Raw genomic sequence first — 19,265 nt, forward strand, 5'->3', positions numbered from 1 at the left:
GGGGGAGTCTCTCGTGCCCCGGTCCCGCACGCCCGGAGGAACGCTTGCCCCGCGTCAGACTTCTTGCCGTGGCTCCCGAAGAGCGTTCATGCAGCCGGACGGCCCCTCCGCGGGTGCCAGCGTGGGGCCCGAGCCAGGAGCCTGCAGCGTCTCTCAGCCGGTCTGGGTCTCCCTCTGTAATTTATCAGATGATCATGTTTGCATCCAGGGGGTAACGACACACGCTGGGGTCTCTCAAACCGAAGCTCTGGTTCTCAAAGGCGCTCAAGTGCAAGCTGGGCCGCGTGCGCAGCAGGGAAGGGGTTCGGACGCCAACGGAGTCGGGGGGGGGGGGGGGTTGGGGTGGGGTGGGGGTGGGAGGGCTTCGCTAGCGGGGGCAGCATTTCACAGCACGTGCGGCCAGCTGTTGCGAGAAGAGAAAGCACCACCCCTTGGAAGAAAGGGGGAGATGTGCATCTGAGCGCGGGCCGCGGCCCCTCCCGCTGCCCTTGTTCTGGGGCGGCAGGCCCGCGACAGCTGGGTGTCACTAGCAGCTGCTTTTTCCTGGGGAGAAATTAAAAGATTAGGGGACGTGGGCACGTGCTGGCCTCAGGAGCCCAAACAATGCTTGATTTAGGGGGAAACTTGTCTGGGGAGGCTGACAAAGGAGGAGGCTCCAGGTTGGCCGGGGGTCAGAGGGGGCCGGCTCTGCCGGAGACAAAGGGGCCGAGGAGGGGGGCGCAGGGGGCTCGGGGCGCCGCCCAATGAAAAGGGGCCTAGGCGGCAGCTGCCGCGGCTCCAGAAATTTGAGACGGGTCTTTTCACAAACACAAATGCGGGGGAAGAATAGGGGGCCACGCTTAGCTGAAATGGCTCGTTTGCAAATGAAAGGGAGATTGAGAGCCCTTACATTTTCCAAGTTTTCACCTAAGAGGATGGAAAATGGTGAGGGCCCCGAGAGCACGCGTTGGGCCAGAAGTGTGCCCAGCAGATGGGCCAGCCACCCCCCGCCCGGCTTCTGTGTTTACATAACAATCGTGGGCCCTGGCCGGTGGGCGCAGAAGCCTGCCCGACCCCCCCCCCCCCCAAGGCCGCCTTGGACACCCGGCTGGCCCCCACTTGGACCCGAGCATTTCCAGGCGGGCCCACGGGAGGCCTTTGCTGCAGCCTGTGCGGAGGTCAATTGATGCGTCGGGCTAAATTAGGTGCGCTCACAGCCGAGAAGCCACAGATGACTGAGGCCTGCAAGGGGGCCCCTGTGCTGTGCACCCCTCCCCCCCCATGGGACGTCCCACTTCCGGCTGGCTATTTCCACCCAGTGACTGATGCTGCCAGGACAGCCCCTTAGAGGGGCGCCTGGGGCCCGCGCCGCGTCATGATAAGGTTTGGCCCTGACCGTGCCCACAGCCCGCGCCCAAGGGGTCTGAGGGCTTGGCTGCGCACTTCCACTTGCCTTCTGGAATATTTCTGCCAAGAAGGCACAGCTGAGTGAGACAAACCACGCTGAGGGCCGGGAGTTCTGCACTCCTCCAGACGCCCCAAAGGAGAGAAAGTCTGCGGTCGTGCTAAGAGAGGCGGCCGGCCGCGTGCAGTCCACGCTCATGTGTCCTTTGCTGTAACTGGCGTCGTCGCGGCCGGCGGGGTCTGAAGGAGGCCTGCCGATCACGCCGGCCTTGTGGGGCTCAGCTCCACACGTGTATGGTTGTGCTGCGGTTGTGTAAGAGAACGCCCCTGAGCATTTAGGGCAAAGGGGCAGGATCCCTACAAGGACGCTCACGTGGCTCAGAATAGACCTCGTGTGTGTGTGTGTGTGTGTGTATGCGTGTATGTTAGTGGAGTCTGGCTGCGGATGCCGTGGGAACTGACCTATTGGAGCTTTCCTGTAAGTCTGCGATTCTGCCAGAACACAGGCGTGAAAAGGAGGAGACAGGACAGCGCACCTGGGAGCCCACAGTTCTGGGACGTCTACACCTCGCCCGGGAGCCGCGGGGCCCAGATCGGGAAAGAGGGAAGGCCCGACGTCCCGGCCAGCTCCTGGCACCCCCTGTGTGGGCACAATGCCTGCCACCTGACGTCCTGGTGACCCACGTGGACCATGTGGGGGAGGGGCAGTGTGGTGTTTGGGGCGCACCTGCCCTCCCCCCCGGAGGACAGGTGACTCTGGTGGGGGGGGCAGGGTGGGGTGCTGGCAGATCACGGGGTACAACAGTCTTTCTGAACGGAGGACCGTCTCCTACGACTGCCTATCCACAGACGTGGAGCACAGCGGGGCTCGGCAGGAATGAGATGGAAGTCCCCGTGCGCCCCAGGTGGCAGGTGACCCTGAGGTGCTGTCTCTGACGATAGGTTTCTCTCCCCATCCACTGAGTCATGACTACATTAACCAGTTCAGTTGACCACCCTTCTTGCTAAATTCGAATTTAAGCTAAATTTCACTATTTTCGCTGTTTTGGTTCTTCTGCCCACACGTCTGGACCAGCCGGAAAGGTTATCAAGAAATGCCCAGGCCCCATCCCAGAACACCTCCATCAGGATCCCCGGGTCGGGGGAAGCTGGGCATTTTGTGCTTTAGAAAGTTACTCTAGGGGTTTTGAGGGGGCATGCAGCATTGCAAAGGGCTGCCTAGAAGGTTGGCCTCAATGACCTGGCTATATACATATATTTTTAAATTTTGTTTACTTATTTGGGGGGGGGGCAGAGAGAGAGAGAGAGAGAGAGAGAGAGAATCCCAAGAGAAAATCCCAATCCAGGCTCCATACTGTCAATATACAGCCCGATGCAGGGCTCGAACTCACGAACCAAGAGATCGTGACCTGAGCCAAGATCAAGAGCCAAGACACTTAACTGACTGAGCCCCCAGGTGTCCCAGACCTGGATATATCCTTAAAATGAGCAGGGATGTGGGTGTTGCAGGAGTGATCCTAAGGGCAGGGCCAGGCGCGGGACTTCAGAACGCAAAGACTGATGTTGACCGCCTGGCGTCCTTGATCCCTTACCCAAGACTTGCTCAGGAGACAGGTGTGGGTGGGACGGTAGGGTTTGCCCTGTAGGGACGTGGTGGAGACACGTGCTCTCGGACACCATGGCGGGTAGACTGAGCATCTGTGGTGCATGGATCTTGATGGTGCAAAACCCAGAGGTGTCCCCACAGACCTCACCGGGTAGGGCCCGTGGTTAGTGCTGGTGCAGAGCAAGACGCTGCTGGGTGCTTCTTGAACCTTTCCTCTCAGCCGAAGCTATTGCTAGGTTATTCTGGAAATTGGGTTTTAATCACCTCTTTCTCCAGGATTTCTGGGGCAAACACGTACTGTCTGTTCAGAACGTGGAGGTCTGTATAAAACTATCATTTGTGGTTTCTGTTTTGGCACAGGTCGGACGCAGAGGGATTGTTTCCATGGCACAGAACCCGGGAGAATGTAGCCAGCCTGCCCACGACTCTGCCCGTGCTGGTGGCCGTGAGAAGTGCGGCAGCCCAGCTCCGCGGAGAGGGTGGGCGCGTCCAGGTGTGTCTGGAGGAGCCTCGAGGGCACGGCCTGGGAGCGAATTATTGAGGCATGAGTGCCTGTGGGGTATCTACACAGGATCCCCCCCACCCCCAGCCGCACTGGGAGCTGTAGTCTGGCTCTGAAAATCACAGAAATGTGCTTTGTCCTCAGGGAGCCCACGGAGGCATTGCTGTTCGAAGCACGAAGATGCAGAAGGGGACCGTCCATGGGGCCTTGGGGCCCACCAGCCTCAGCACCCATGGGGGCTTAGACAGCAGACGTGTTCCTGACGGAGGCGAAGTGTCCGAGGTCAGGGGCAGATGGGGTCCAGTTCAGGGCAGAGCCTTCCTGCCCGGTCCTCCTGTGCGGGAGAGAGGGCTCCGTCTTCTCTTTCCGTAAGGGCACCAGTCCCACCGTGAACCCCACCCTCATGAACCCCCCCCCAGCCCTCATCGCCCCCCCAAGGCCACCCGCTTCCAAATGCCGTCCTCCTGGGGTTAGGGGTGCAGTTCGCACTCAGGACACCACACTCGTCCCTACGGTCCAGACAGTGAAAGGGAGTGAGGGTAGCCTCACACCGTATGACGTGTCCTTGATGAGGGCGTGTCGCGTATCCCCTACAGGACACGAAGGCGCAGCGAGTGGCACTGTTGGTTACCAAACTGGGAAACGCGTTTAAGAAAAGTTCCCAACCAGGGAAGTTGTTTTACTTCCTGTTCGGTAAGGAGTATGTTTGATTTAAAAATTTTCCATTCTTCTGAGAGACTTCAAGCCCTCCGTTCTCAATATCGCAGAACGTGCGTGTGTGTGTGTGTGTGTGTGTGTATCCGCTGGCGTCTCCACCTCTCTGCAATCTCCTTCTCACCCAGACGCTGCCTGCATCACCGGGATGGGCCACGTATCCGTGGCCACTTGAAGAACAGGGAAGAACCGGTACAGAAAACACCTTCCCCCTCCTTCATTTTCCCGCCAGGAATGGGTGGCTTTCGTGATAAGCAGGTTGTAGACAGGGCTGTTCTCGGTATCTCAGGGCCGGCGTCCCCTCTCAGAGGCTGGGAGAAGGCTGCAGGGTGTCAGGGGCCTCTGTGGGTCAGTCACAGGACACCAGGGCCCTGTGGCACAGAGGCCTGGCTGCTGGTGACCTCAGCTGGAGAGAGGGCTCCTTTTGCAAGGTGCTGGCTTCTGGCATCCCTGGAGACCCGCTGGCCCTGCTCTTGCCTGTCCGCCGCAGCCTGCACGTGGGGGCCCAGGATAGAGCACCTGCTCCGTAAAGGCTCCTCCGGTGACACCATGCGCATCACTGTCTGTCTGAATCCAGGCTTCCTCTGGCCCACGATATTGGTGCCCCGCGATAGCCTGACTTTGGTTGCTGGTAACCCTGAGTGGGTCTGGTGCTCAATAACCCACAGAAGACAGAATTCAGCCTGCAGAGGTGGCCGAGGGGGAAGCCAGGTGGGACAGCAGGTGGCTGGGGTCCTGGGGTCACTCCGCCTCAGTCCTCATCTGTGAGTTGGGGACAGGGGACAGCCCATTGCTCTGCTGAGGCCACAATGCCCTGAGCTGCGTGCTGGGCTCCTGGAACCGCGCAGTGCCCGTGCCCGCTGAGCGGACGAGGAAGACCCAAGAGGAATAAATGCTGCTCGGATGGCCTTCGCCACCAGCTGTGATGCTCCGCGGAGCTGTGACACGGTGTGCGAATGCGCTGTGCTCGGGGCCTGAGTAATCGCAGGTTCGACTCAACAGGTGTACCTGCAGGGGTGACACCTGCAGGTGAAATGCTGGGGAAGGGCCACCTCCGTCTTTATGCCGCTCCCGGTTTCACTCTTGGCTTTTGGGATTCAGAGCTGGGCGAGCTGAGGTCTTTGCTCTGGTCCCGCAGTGTTGGGTGGCGCTGGGAGCGGCCTGGCCCCCAGAGTCCCGGGCACAGGGCCCTGGAGCCCATCAGCCAGGCTCTCGAGGACGAGGACGAGGACGAGGACGTTCATTTTCTGCACCCTGCCTTCCCCGGGGCCCTCACGGCGCGCAGATGCCTTCGTTCGCCTCCATCCATCACAGGACATTAACGTCGCAAACAGCACAGCTGCCGAGGGTAATGTTTCCAGCTGAGTCAGCAGAAGGCAGGGTTTTGAGAGGAGGAGCTCTGGTTCCGTGCCTTTTTTTTTTTTTTTTTAAATGAGAAAGCACAGATTGTGCTGTCCTCTTCGCCTCAGAGCCAGAGGCTAATTAGAGTCTACTTTTCCATTGTTCCCAGGCAAGCAAAAGCCAAACACACTCCTGGCGGAGATGGGAGGCAGCCGGGCCTGGGCAGCCCTTTCTCTCTGGCTCAGAGTTTCCAGCCAGCAGCTGGCATATGCTTGGCCTGGGCCAGGGGCTGGCAGCGTGCTGGGGGGGTGCTGGCAGGGTGCTGGGGGCTGAAAGGGTGCTGGGGGGCTGGCAGGGTGCTGGGGGGGCTGGCAGGGTGCTGGGGGGCTGGCAGGGTGCTCGGGGGCTAACAGGTGCTGGGGGGGCTGGTAGGGTGCTGGGGGGCTGGCAGGATGCTGGGGGGACTGGTAGGGTGCTGGGGGCTGAAAGGTTGCTGGGGGGTTGGCAGGGTGCTAGGGGAGCTGGCAGGGTGCTGGGGGGCTGGCAGGGTGCTCGGGGGCTAACAGGGTGCTGGGGGGGCTGGTAGGGTGCTGGGGGCTGAAAGGGTGCTGGGGGGTTGGCAGCGTGCTAGGGGAGCTGGCAGGGTGCTGGGGGGCTGGCAGGGTGCTCGGGGGCTAACAGGGTGCTGGGGGGGCTGGTAGGGTGCTGGGGGCTGAAAGGGTGCTGGGGGGTTGGCAGGGTGCTAGGGGAGCTGGCAGGGTGCTGGGGGGCTGGCAGGGTGCTCGGGGGCTAACAGGGTGCTGGGGGGGCTGGTAGGGTGCTGGGGGCTGAAAGGGTGCTGGGGGGTTGGCAGGGTGCTAGGGGAGCTGGCAGGGTGCTGGGGGGCTGGCAGGGTGCTCGGGGGCTAACAGGGTGCTGGGGGGGCTGGTAGGGTGCTGGGGGCTGAAAGGGTGCTGGGGGGTTGGCAGGGTGCTAGGGGAGCTGGCAGGGTGCTGGGGGGCTGGTAGGGTGCTGGGGGGCTGAAAGGGTGCTTGGGGGGCTGGCAGCGTGCTGGGGGCCTGGCAGGGTGCTGGGGGGCTAACAGGGTGCTGGGGGGGCTGGCAGCATGCTGGGGTGCTGGCAGGGTGCTGGGGGGCTAACAGGGTGCTGGGGGGGCTGGCAGGGTGCTGGGGGGCTAACAGGGTGCTGGGGGGGCTGGCAGGGTGCTGGGGGGCTAACAGGGTGCTGGGGGGGCTGGCAGGGTGCTGGGGGGCTGAAAGGGTGCTGGGGGGTTTGGCAGCGTGCTGGGGGAGCAACACACGGTTCTCCAGCCCCTTGCGTCCATGGGGGGGCGCTCTGGTGGGCAGCAGGGGGTACACCGGCCAGCGCGTCTGTCTCTCCAGTTCTGGTCGGGACTGGAAGGTCTTTGCAGGCCACAGTGTCAGCATGGCGGCTTTAATGCCTGTGTGTCCGGTGGCACCCCTCCCACTGAGGTGGGAGTGAGGTCTCTGTCCCCTTCCCCAGACCCAGCCCACCTCGAGGGCTGGAGCCCGTTCTTCCTGACCCAACGTTCACCCAGTGCTATCACCTTGTGCCTCTGCGCTGACACACTAGCCCACGGCGGCTGCCCCGGGGGCCGGGTCAGCGGTCGCCACCGTCACCGCCATCGCAGCCTGGCCACGGCCCACTTCCCCAAACCCCTGAAATCAGGACGTGCTCTGGCTCTCCGAAGACGCGAATCTCGGGCCCGTTTGTCCCACAGCCACGGCCTCCGTGGACACCCCGTGCCCCCTCCTGCCCGGACCCGGAGACCGGGCGCTCCCCTGGACGCTGGTGGCCGTGGCCACTTCGTGCCCCCCTGCTGTCCCGCTCCCCCGCGCAGCCGACGGCCGGCGCCTCTTTGCCGCGAGCCCTTCATCTCTCCCTGCTTCCAAAGGCGTGGCTGGTGCCCTGGCGGCTCGCGAGGTTAAAACAAAATCGAGAAAATCGGGCAACTTGAGTACAAATGTGGGGAAGCAAAACAAACTCACGAGGAGCCTGAAGGGCAGTGGACGGACGTTGGGGCCGAGTTAACATTTAACTGATGTCTCAGCAGCGAAGGCGTCTTTAAAGTGCCAGCTGGTAATTAAAAAAAAAAAGGAAAAAAAGGCAGGGCTGTTCTCCAGGAGAGACAAGGTATTTTCCTGGCACTTGCAACCAGGAAAATTAAGTATTTGAACATAAGACATAGGAAAGAACGTAGCATCTAATGGTTCCCACAGCGCTGCTATTTTAAAGAAGAAAGTCCTTTTCCCGTGGTAGCTTTCAGTGCCCTTGTGTGAGCGAGCCTTGGGCAGGATGGGCTGTCTCCCTCTGGGGCCTGCATCTGCTGGCAGCTGGACGGGGCCCAGGAAGCCGGGGGGTGGGGGGGACAGACCCCACGTGGGTGGGCAGGTCCCCGTGGGGCCCCGAGGCCCTCGCCGGGCTTTAGGCAGGAACGGGGTGGTGTCCCGAGAATGCCGGGGCGGATCTTCTGTGCGGGAGACGGAGGCCCGATCCTCATGCGGTAGGGCACTCCGGACAGAGCCGTGCTGACATTCTGTTCTGAAAGTTCCCTCTGAGCTTGGGCTCGGGCCAAGGGCAGGGGAGGGAGGGGACACTGAGAGCCGGCGGTCAGCGCCTGCTTCTCCCTTAGAAGGTCTGCTTGGGCTGACTTTCCTAGTGTCTGAGACCATCCTGAACAGGTGACCCCGTTAATCCATTCGTGTGAACCAAGCCCTAGGCTGTGGTCCTCTGTGGCCCCCGGAACTACAGACCCCGAGATAGCTCAGGCCATCGCTGTCCTTCTGCAGGAACCGGGCCAGGCCCTGATTCTCATACACTGAGGACTGGCTTTGTGGGCTGGGTCATTCCGTAAGAAAACACCTGGGGAGTTCAACACATTTCTGCCTCGGTGGTTTTCCTCCTCCTCCGCACCTGCCTACACCCACAGACAGGACTTGGGTGGGCACACGGAGGTTTCTTCTGGACGCGGGTGTCCTGGAGGGCTGTCTGTGTGCCCCCGTGAGGAGGCTGGAGCCCTGTCTCAGGTGGGCCTGGTGGATAGGTGTTCCGCCCACAGCCTCCAGCCCCTCAGAGGGGCCGCGCCCAGATGGGCAGAGCGGGGGACCTGGCACAGGGACCCGGGGGCCTGTGAGTGCCGAGACCACCGTCCTGTGGGGCTCTGAGGGGGTCTCTGGTGGCTCAGCCCTGCCAGAGACCCAGGGACTGGACCCGACTCGGACGCAGGTGCAGGAGCTCTCAGGACTCTGGGGGGGCATTTCCCACCCACGTGGTGTGCCGGATCTAGCTCTTGACTTAAGGGCAAAGAGAATGTGTGCTTTTCTGCTCACCACGGTGCACACCAGCCTCCTCCTCCTCCCTGTCATTTCTAACTCACGAAATCCCATTAGTTCACACGGACAGCTGTGCTCAGCGTTTAGGGAACACGCAGACAGGCTCCGACCTCTGTCCTGCGGCCCCAGCGCGTGGGGGGTTCCTTCTACAAGCTGGCCCCAGGGAGCCGGCAGGCTCTCCCCTCTGTCATGTGGGGACAGGGTGGCTGGGGCACTTGTCCTGGCTGGAGCGGACAGGGTCTGCTCTGGGATCTCGTCCCTACTCTGAGAATGTTCACGTTTGGCCTTTCAACGTGTGTCACCACGGAGGGCTGAGCACCTTCTCAACAAAGCGTCCTTCTGGGGGGCCCTTGGCCACCTGTCCGGCCACCTCCGGGTCTCCACATGCGGCTGCTTCTGGTTAGAGCCGGGGCTGCTGCGACTGTGGTTCTGACCAGGGCCCAGATGCATCCCAAGGGCGGCTCCCCCCGCTGTGACCCTTCCTCATACCTGTCCAGCAGTGTTCTGGGTGGTAATGTCCCACTTGGCTTCCTTGGGACGCGTGCTCCCTTGGGAAGTGAGATCCTGAAAGCCTTTGCTATTACTGTGATGATGTGTCTGGTACTAGAAGCTTCAGTGACCCTGGGATGTGTCCCGGCGTCCCGTTGAGGAAGGACTTGCTGCCCCCGCTGCAGAGAACGTGGTCGGCAGACAACCCTCGCTGTGCCCAAGACCGGCCCTTCCGGTGGGGGGGCAGGGGGGCAGGAGCAGGGCTGCAGGATGCTCTGGGACCCGACCCTGGGGCCCCCGACTCAGGTGTGTGCCGGGCGGAGAGAGGTGAAGTGCGTGCCCATATGACCTTGGTCTCAGCTCTCTGTGCCTCGCCTCCCAGGATCCCCCGGGAAAGGCCTCGACCCAAAGGGCTGGTGAGTGTGCTAGAGCACGAGGTGTCCCGGGGAATGGGCGTTCCTCCCATTTACGGGACGAGAGCCCTGCGTGCAGACCCCCCTCATTTCCCCTGCAGAGCTCCGAGAGGAGCTGGCAGTCAGGGTATCACACAGCCCCGGCCGCCCGCGTCTCCGGGGGCGGGTGAGGGAGCTCCGTCCAGCTGTGTTCTGGAGGACCCTCGAATGTCAAAACCAAGGAAAGAGACGTCCAGGAAGAAATGAGCCTCGTAGAGCAGCAACCGTGATTCAGAGCCTGGAACGCTTCTGAGACAGCAATCCAGGCAAATGTCCCAAGGAAAAAGCAGGTAACTAAAACCAGAGTCAAACGATAGACCCCCTGAGAAAGCCGGGGTGCCGACAGGAGGCAGACCTCACAGAGCTGTCGGAAATCAGAAACTGGCCCCAGCGAGGAGGGGAGCGTCGGCCCTGGGCCGGAGGGCAGCGCCTCTCGGCTCACCTCCCTCGTGGATAGATGTTTTCTCGTGACAGTAACACAAAGACGCTTGTTTCCAACTGTCGGAAACAACAAAGACGAGGTAACTCGCTTGTCACTGGCGAAATGGTGACTGTTGATAACGTTGACACAAAACGTGGTAAAACAAGAGGTTGGAAGAAGAGGGCGGGAGAGGTTAATTAACCCCCTCTTCCCGAGTAACACGTCAGGAGCTACTTTCGAAGGCTGATGACGAGAGGCATGGATGCTGAAGAATATCCTAAGAGTTCCAATAGTTACAAATAACATGACTGGAATACTGAACGTAAATACATCGGGACGAGGGGGTAGAAGTCACACTGGAAACCCGCCTGCGTTATCCAACCTGAGAGTTACCGGAGCAGGTGCACCAGGGGCGGGGAGGGGCGGGGATCCCCCGGGCAGTTACCATCTTTCCTGCCGGAGGGGTGAGGAGATGCCACGCTGTGGTCCCAGCCCTTTTGCCTTCTGGTTCCTTCCTGGTTCTCAGAGGATGTCACCCTGATAAAAATGAAAATTAAAATAAAAAAAAAAAAAGTCACAGAGAGGGAAGGAGGCAAACCATAAGAGACTCTAGGGGCGCCTGGGTGGCTCAGTCGGTTGAGCGTCCGACTTCAGCTCAGGTCACGTCTCACAGTTTGTGGGTTCGAGCCCCGTGTCGGGCTCTGTGCTGACAGCTCAGAGCCTGGAGCCTGCTTCAGATTCTGTGTCTCCCTCTCTCTCTCTCCCTCCTCTGCTTGCACTCTGTCTCCTTCTCTCTCTCTCAAAAATGAATAAACATTAAAAAATTAAAAAAAAACCATAAGAGACTCTTAAATACTGAGAACAAATTGAGGGTTGATGGGGGTGGGGGAGAGAGGGGAAAGTGGGGGATGGGCATTGAGGAGGGCACCTTTTGGGACGAGCACTGGGGTTGTATAGACACCAATTTGACAATAAATTATATATATATATATATATACACATATATATACATATATATAAACATATATACATATATATATAATATATGTTATAATATATATAAATGAAAATTTAAAAAGCGTATCTTTGTAGAAAACTGGAAAATACAGAAAAATATAAAGGGGGAAGTAAAACTTAGTCACAATTCTACTGAGATAAACAGTTATGAATCTTATTCTTGGTGTGTTTCAGATTTCATTATGGTAATTTTCCCTAAAGAATTATTTTGGTTGTATTTTTGATGTTTTCTCTATTCAATGCTAGATTATATTGTAAGCACTTACTGATGACATCAGATTCCTTTGTAAACAAGATTTTTTTTTTTTTTTCCCAACGTTTATTTATTTTTGGGACAGAGAGAGACAGAGCATGAACGGGGGAGGGGCAGAGAGAGAGGGAGACACAGAATCGGAAACAGGCTCCAGGCTCCGAGCCATCAGCCCAGAGCCCGACGCGGGGCTCGAACTCACGGACCGCGAGATCGTGACCTGGCTGAAGTCGGACGCTTAACCGACTGCGCCACCCAGGCGCCCCTGTAAACAAGATTTTTAATGGCTATATTAAATCATCATTTTATGTACCATAGCTTATGTCATAATTCCCCTATTATTAGAAATGCAGGCTGATACCATATGTTACCATGACAAATTCTTGGGTGAACTTTTAAAAATATAAATCTTAGTATTCTTGATGATTTCCTTAGAATATATTTTAAGTTTATTTATTTAGTGAGAGAGAGAGAGACAGAGAGAGAGAATAAAGCCAGGGGGCTGCAGAGAGAAGGAGAGAGAATCCAGAGCAGGCTTCGAGCCGTCCGCACAGAGCCGGATGCGGGGCTCGAACTCATGAAGCGCGAGATCAGGACCTGAGCTGAAATGAAGAGTCAGACACTTAACCATCTGAGCCACTCAGGTGCCCCTCTTAGGATATATTTCTAGAGAGAGGATTACAAGTCAACATACATAAACATTTTTAAAGCTCTTTGTCGTAAAATTACTTTCAAGTAAGATTCTACTTAATTTCATTTCCTTGGGGGAACTCCTGGCCTATCCTTTGTCGTCATTTGCATCGTTTGGACCTGCAGGACATGTTCAAAGTTAGTCATATATGTATCTGGGATTTGGGATTTGGCTGGGAGCAATTCCGTGAGTGTGTGGCTTCGTTAGCATGCTGTAAATATTGACCTCTGTAGCTAGGTGTAAAACCACAGGATTTGTGAATTCAAACCACTAGTGAATTCTGAATAAAGCAACTCTAAGAACTGAGTTCAGAGTTGACTCTGTTGTGCTGATAGCAGGAGAGAAATCCTGCTGACTGCATGGGGACTGCACTGGTGGGGGGAGGGGGTGATGAGCCAAGACAGAAAAAGAGTAACCATGAATGCGGCCAGCTTATCTGGCTTCCTCTCCTTTGGTCTCTCCTCCCCTATGCCCCATCCCTCCTTGACTTTTCTCTCCCTTCCTCAACCATCCATCCATCCATCCATCCATCCACCTACCCATCCATCCATTCATCCATCCATCTGTCCACACATCCTTCCTTCCATGCATGCACACATCCATCCCTCCCTCCATCTATACAACCAAGATTAAAAAAAATTTTTTTAATGTTTATTTATTTTTGAGAGACAGAGACAGAGACAGAGTGTGAGCAGGGGAGGAACAGAGAGAGAGGGAGACACAGAATCTGAAGCAGGCTCCAGGCTCTGAGCTGTCAGCACAGAGCCTGACGCGGGGCTCAAACCCACAGACTGTGAGATCAGGACCTGAGCCGAAGTCAGACGCTTAACTGACTAGCCTCCCAGGTGCCCCACACCCCACCAAGATTTTTAAAAGCCTCTCCAAATTACTACAGCAGCAAATCTCTTTCAGTGCCTCAAAATGTCAGAGATTTGTCACTACTGAACGTTATGGCACTGAACCTCAACACTTAGCCACCAAAAGCTGTTGCAGAAAACACGTCTCAAATAATCTAGGACATAGGTGATGATTTGGGGGAGGCTGAGAGGCACTCTCCTACTTCTGAGAACATCAGATATTTTTGTCTACGGTGAAGAAAGCAGAAAATGAAGAAGCATAAAATTCAGATCCCCGGAGTTTAAGAGGACCACGTAGGCCAGACCCATCTTTTGGCCTTTTGCAGAGAATTCGAAGGTGTCCAGAAGCTTCCTGTCCCTGTATAGATCAGAATTTGACACGGCGCAAATAACCGAAGGGGAATCGGTCTTAAACTGTGGTTGCTTTAATACTGTTCTGGTTTCCGTCTCTGTCTTGCCCTGGGTGGCGGCTTCCTTCCTATCTAGGAAAGAGAGTGTCTGCACTCTTGACAGTTCTAAATCATTAATTTTTCTTCGGTTTTGTGGTTTGATCGACCAAATAAAACATGGGAGGATGCTGTCGAGGCCTGCTTTACCGTCATTTTATGAATCCTCTTGGATCCTTTTTTGGAGTTGGCTCAGGCTCGTCAAATGTTTATCAGCCCCCTACCTGTTCCCACAGGGCCCCTTGGGTGTTTCGGCGCCTTCTCTGGGCTCTGGAGGGCCCGCTGGACAGGAGGTTATGTTTTTGGATGGTAGGATGTTCAAGCTCATCAAGATGTCCTCATGAAAGGGTTGACTATGGACGGTGGTGTCAGCAGTAGACTGATTGAACAAAGAGAGAATTATACAGAAAAGATACAAAGGGAATAAGTAACGAGGAGGGTGGTGGTTGTTTTTTCTTTTTAAATGAAGGGAAAAGTGAGAAAATTGAGAAAAGGAGTAGTCGTGAGGGTGAGCAAGATGATGGTGACAAAATGGGCCAAATTTGGGTGGGGAAGATGTAGCTGGGCCAATGTCTCCATGACTCAGAGGATTATGGGAAAGACCAGGAATGAACGGAGGATGGACGGAGAACGTGGACACCACGGATGGACAGACGGACGGTGTGCAGAAGGTTGGGGGTGGAGGGGAGAGGAAAGGGAACTGAGCCGGGAGCAGGCACAGGACTCTGGGAAGCAGTCCTGTCACCTTGCTGGGACCCCGGCTTCCAGGAGGCCAGCGTGGAGGAAATCACAGGAGACAGGAACGTGCAGGCAGGCAGGGTCTCAGCTACCATCTGGGCGGTGGGAGATGCAGGGCACTAGCCAGAGGGAGAGGGCTCTCTGGGTGCACATCTGGGGTGAGTTCTGGATGGAAAACTAACCACTAATAGTAGCTGGAGAGGCATGAGTTCCTTTCTCTCTTTGGTTCTTGGAGGTGGGAGGCGTTGAAATGCCCTTCCATTCTTTCTGTCTCCTGGGACAGGGCTGAAGTACGCTGTATGCCCGGGTGGGGAGCCGGTGGGGGACAGTGTGGGGCGAGCTCAGGGCACGCTTCCGTGGGACCATCTGCGGGCTGAAGTGCGTGGCTGGCCATGGCCGTGTGCTCGGTCACTGTCACCCTTAGGCGGGTGTGGCCTTAGGCAGGCTGGCTGCATGCACCGTTCGTGGTGGGGCCCGCCAAGTGTCTTCCCTGGTTCCAGAACGGCTGTCAGCCTCCTCTGCTGCCCCATGTGTGACTCACCTCAGAGCAGACTAGAGGAGAGGAGGCCTCGAGGTCTGCATTGTGGCCCCAAGGAGGGTGCCATCCGCTGGGTCAGCCCAGGAGTCTGCAGACCCCCCCCCCCTCCCCCTCCCCCTCCCCCTCCCCCCCCCCCCCCCCCCCCCCCCCCAGCCCTCAGTCCTCCAAGGTCTTGCCCTCCAAGGTCTTGCCAGACACTTAGGGTGGAAGCTGCAGGGCGGTGATATGCAAATTTATGCAAACGAGAGGGAAATCAGCCTGGCCTGCCGTCAGGGCCCCTCTGCTCTCCCCAGGGCTGCATTCCTGGGCTGCAGACTTCAGGACTGTCTTTGGACCCTTTTATTTCCTTTCTCAAACCTTTGCTGTTTGTCAGAATCTGGGAAAGTCGCTTGACTGGGCTGAAGCTAATTTGAATTTAACCAACAGCGACAGGACACTTGATAAAAGACAGAATTGACCGGAGTTTGGTTCCATTTGGACCTGAGTCCCGCTGGGGTTCCATGTGAAATCTCGGTGTCCTCTCAGCTCAGAAGCAACACCATCAAGTGCGGGCTACTTTAGAAATTCTAGGGACCCTGAGGTCCGACCTTGCAGGCTAGAAGCGAAGTTGGCTCCTTGCTTAGGTGACTGAGCACTGGGTCACTCCCTAGCGATACCTGTTCCCTGGAGCTGGCTCCAGCTTTCAAGCTGGACAGCTGGTGAGGGGCTTGCCCTCTCTCTGGTCTACCAGGTGCTCTGGGAGCAGAGTGTGCAGGGCGGGGAAACTGGGACGGAAAAGCGCCCCTCTCCCCTCTCCTGGGTGCAGATGAGGGATGCCGGATGCTCCCCTGCTGTCACTGCTGCTAGGGGCCCATCCCCAGTACAGGGGAGAGGGCAGATGCTCAGACAGCAAGCCGGGGCACTGGGTCAAGGAGGGCTGGGGTCTGACTCAGCAGGTTTGGGTGGAGCCCAGGAGTCTGCAATTCTGCATGTCCCCAGGGGGTGCCTGTGCCCAGGGAGCACACTTTGAGAACCACCGCCTTGGCTGGGGTCTTGCCGTGGGGCTCATGGGATGCGGACGGGGTGCAGTTTGCAGGCACCCCTGAACGCGTCCGTGCCGGGACCGGGCCATGAGCGAAGAGCCTGGTGCCGCCTAAGTCAGGCTCGCAAGGCCCCCCTCCCAGAGCAGGAATCGGGGCATCCCTGCATCCGTGCACAGGAGGGGGCGGCTGCAGCGTCTGGTTGGTTTCAAGGGCACAGTGTCAGAGTTGGCCTCCCTCGACGTGCACACCTGGGGCTCCGGGTCTTCACATTAAGGTGAATACAGTTCAACAGATTCCAGAGAGTGGCAAGTTTTACATTTGGCACTTTAGGATAATTGAGTGCATTTTATATTATATTTAAACATTATTTTGAATGTTTATTCATTTTTGACACAGAGAGAGAGAGAGAGAGAAACAGAGCATGAGTGGAAGAAGGGCAGAGAGAGAGGGAGACACAGGATCCGAAGCAGGGTCCAGGCTCTGAGCTGTCAGCACAGAGCCCGACGCGGGACTTGAACCCACAAACCGTGAGATCATGACCTGAGCCGAAGTCCGATGCTTAACCGAATGAGCCACCCAGGTGCCCCCTCGAGTGCGTTTTAAAACCCTGGTCAAAAATCATCAGTGCTTTAAGCGATACTGGGCTGCATTACTGAGGACAGTGAGGGGGAATCAGAGGCAAATCTGAATCCTCAGGCTCTTTGGGAATTGGGAGCCACGGGAGACAATTATTTTGAGATGACATGTTTTACTCTAAGTGGCCTTTGTCAACTGCAGTCACTCCCTGGAAGCGTGGGCCGTACCCTGGCCCCAGGATGCGGTGGATCACGTGTGCTGCACGCTGTGGGCGTCTATCTTCGGCATGTCGGCCGCCGTGGACTCTGGCTGGCGGGCTCCTCTCTCTCCTCTTTGTCCAGATCATGTCCAGGGGTGCAGCATGCCTGCAGGTGACTGCCTGTCACTGCTGGGCGGAGGCCTGGGGTTAAGGGGAGGGGGCTGGAGCTCCCGGGGGCAGAGCCCATTAGCCATCCCAGCCCCAGCTCGGGGCTCACTTTGACTCGAGGGGGCTCCCCTTGAGCCGATCACGTGCAAGAAGTCCCGAGGGGGTTCCGAAGGGAGATCCTTCCCTGTCCTCGAAAGACGGGCCTGGACGACGCAGGGCCAGCCTGTGTGGGAGGTCCAGCCCCTCTCGGGAGCTCCAGGAGGGCCCCGAGACGGGCCGGGCTGGTCCGTCCCCAGCAGCAGCTCCTGCTCTGGCTGTCCCATCAGGGACTCCGGAAAGGGGCCCATGAGATTGAAGCACCCAGCTTGCTCTGCTCTCTTCCCAGGCTGGGGCGTGGGGGGCGAGCATCTTTACCGGGGGTCTGTCTGCCTTTCTCACCCCAGGTCAGGCTCGTCTGCGGCCCACAGCGAGCCGAGCCTCAGGGCTCTGGTCTCCACATACTTGATAGGGACGAAAGCCACCCTTTGAATTGCAAATTGGAATAGGGAAATTTCCTCTCTGTGTTCTGACTTCTGTTTGCATGATTGTTATCTCCCAGCGCAGACTCCACAGCATCTGGCAAAAATGTCCACATGTGGTCGGTGAACGACGGAGGCCAGGGAGGTCCCGGAAGAGCACCTGCAGCCCTGGTGCTCGTCGCACCGTCTGGTAAACCCGGCGGTCAGTGCTGGCGTGCGAGGCGACCGAGGGACTTCCCGAGCTCTCCCAGGGATGGGCGCTGCCTTCTTGCACCGTGCGCGAAACTCAGCTCATGAGCTGGAGTTTCTCAGGCCCGTTCCCAGGCTTTCCCAACATCTGTGCTAAACATGTCACAGACGCCCTACACAGCATGTCCTTAAAGGCATCCTGTAGTGAAGCCACTCACTCCCCGTGGAACACAACGGTCATGTTCTCAGATCCACACTTTCTTCTCATCTGCAGCGGAATCCCCGAGTAAGACAGCGTCCACCCAGCACTTGGAGACGTAACAGGCTCCACTCTGCCCGCCTCGTGGGACCCGATTCCCCGTGTTGTCTCTCTCCACAGGATCCCCTGTGTCCCCATTTGCAGGGATTTGGAGACAGAGTTGTCTGGTCGCCTAACTGCCTCCAGCACCATCGGTTCCAAACCCCAGACTCACTGTCTTGAACCCAAGACTGGTTCAAATTCCACCCAAGACTCACTGTCTCTGTGCGGACTTTCCAGGTGAACCGTGGGCTCCGTGGGGGGCGACTCCAGTCTTCCCTGCGGGTGCGCTGACATCCCACGGGCCTCTCCTGTTTCTCTCTCAGCTGGAAGGGTCCCCGGATGCCCGCGTCCTTCTCCGGAGACTGCAGCCTGGTGCCTGACACCGCGGTGCGAGGAGGAATCGCCACAGAGATTCCGAGGCTCCCTCTCTGGCTCTTTCTCTCTTTTGCAGCCTGGCCGCTCTCCATTTCCCAATATCCTCAATTCCAGGGATAATCCCTGCTTTGGCTCTTGTTGTGCCATTTACATCAGGGCACAGTGATTGGAACACGGTAACTAGACATTACAATGACACAGTAAATGGACAAGGAAACTCTTAAAAAAAATTAAATACATTGGGGCGCCTGGGTGGCTCAGTCGGTTAAGCTTCTGACTCTTGGTTTCAGCTCAGGTCATGATCTCACGGTTGGTGAGTTCAAGCCCCAGGTCTTGGGGTTCTGCTTGGGATTCTCTCTCTCCCTGTCTCTCTGCCTCTCCCCGGCTCATGCTCTCTCTCTCTCTCTCTCAAAATAAATAAACATTAAAAAGAATTAAATTGATCAAATATGTCTCTGGTCAGAAAGCAGAGAGCTGCTCCTTTGTCAAGGGACCTTCTCCAGAACGCAGTCCTGCCAATGAGCAGGGATAAAGTAATATTTATCTTTTATACAGACTGTTCACATTCCACTGACTTTAGGGACGCTGCCACGGTGTGAGGATTTCATGTCATCTGAAAGGGGATGAGAAGGCTCAGAATTCTGGAGTTTCTTTGGTAAACCCTCGAGGTGCTGAGTATATTTCTATCACCCTGTGGCTTCTGGCCCTGGGCTAATGGCCCTTGAATATGCTGATGGTTGATTTTTACGTGTTCTGAACCGCATCCGGAAGATTCTCTAATGCTTTTTACATATGAAGGTTGGAGACAGAGGGTACCCTCTGATTGTGCTGGGCACCCCCCCCCCCCCCCGCCCTGTGTCTTTGCTCGCTTTCTGCATTATTGCTGAAATGAAAGAGGCACTTTCTGAGATGCTGGAAGGAGCAGGAAGTGTGGGAGGTGTGTGGTGAGCGGTCAAGGCCAGGGCCGGAAAATGCAAAGCTGTTTGAAGTCGGGGGCCCCAGGGACTGCTCTGTAATTTCCCCAGGCAGAGCCCGGCAGCTTTTCTTGGAACAACCCTGACAATGTCACTGCTCTCAGGCCATCCTCTGATGTCGGGACCATCCCTGTGGGGTCCTGTA

General features: G+C 57.2%; 1 long non-coding RNA gene across 1 annotated transcript; it reads left to right on the forward strand.

Annotated features, from left to right (window-relative positions):
- Positions 1-3,173: 3,173 nt before the first annotated feature.
- On the forward strand, positions 3,174-4,225 carry LOC147574665 (uncharacterized). Its single transcript, XR_015243269.1, has 2 exons — positions 3,174-3,482; positions 3,636-4,225. It is a non-coding gene; the product is annotated as an uncharacterized LOC147574665 (long non-coding RNA).
- The last annotated feature ends 15,040 nt before the right edge of the window (positions 4,226-19,265 follow it).

Source organism: Puma concolor, chromosome D4 (genome assembly GCF_028749965.1).
Source record: "Puma concolor isolate L17-30 chromosome D4, mPumCon1.1.hap2, whole genome shotgun sequence".
Taxonomy (NCBI): domain Eukaryota; kingdom Metazoa; phylum Chordata; class Mammalia; order Carnivora; family Felidae; genus Puma; species Puma concolor.